This window comes from Microtus ochrogaster, chromosome 8 (genome assembly GCF_000317375.1).
Source record: "Microtus ochrogaster isolate Prairie Vole_2 chromosome 8, MicOch1.0, whole genome shotgun sequence".
Lineage (NCBI taxonomy): Eukaryota > Metazoa > Chordata > Mammalia > Rodentia > Cricetidae > Microtus > Microtus ochrogaster.
In genome coordinates, this window is record NC_022015.1 from 71,572,118 (window position 1) to 71,573,087 (window position 970).

Consider the following 970-nt stretch of genomic DNA (forward strand, 5'->3'; position numbering starts at 1 on the left):
GTAGACCAGGCTGGTCTCGAACTCACAGAGATCCGCCTGCCTCTGCCTCCCGAGTGCTGGGATTAAAGGCGTGCGCCACCACCGCCCGGCGAATTAATCTTTTTTGTTAAAAGATTAGTGGTTATTTATTTTGTGTGTGTGAATATTTGCACGCCCGTGTGCACCACAGTGCTTCTGTGGAAGTCAGAGGACAATCTGCAAGAGATAGCTCTCTCCTTCCATCATCTGCCCACTCCTTCTTCTGCACCCCACCCTGCCCTTTGACCTCGACAACAGACGCAACCTACAGCTTTGCTCTGACCTGCAGCCAGCGCTGTGCCCGTCAATACAGACTCTACGTGTTTCTCTGCTTCCTCGCTGTACAGGACTCCAGAAACCCCCTGAACTGTGCCATGGCCTCTTAACCCGTTAGAGTCATATATGCAGGTGGGCATAGATGTGTTTACTGAATGAAGTATAATGTGTGATCTGAAAGTTAATATTACCAATTAAGATTGGAATAAATGACTTGTGTTATTGTTTAATGATACCAGTGTTCTATCACACACACACACACACACACACACACACACACACACACACACACAGAGCCTCCATCTTCCAAGGGTGGCAGATAGCCACAGACTGCCGGCGAGTGTTACTGTGATGGTCTGTGTTGTTGGAAGTCACACCCAGGTAAGTATGTGTGTGACTCAAGAGTCAGATCCAGTCTACTTCTAGCCTGGGAGGACATGAGCTTATAGAGCTGTTAGTCACCTTCCCCCTCATGGAGAACCTGAGAAAGAAAGTCGCCAAAGACAAAGACACTAAGAAGTGGAGAAATTTAAGACTACAGGACTGGGGCACCCGATCCAAATGTGTGTGAAATCCTCACGCGCACATTTTTAGCTGCCAATGCTAAGCAGAAGCGAAACACTTATGTAGCATAATGAGAAAAAGGGTGCGTTATACTTTAAAAAATATTTTATTT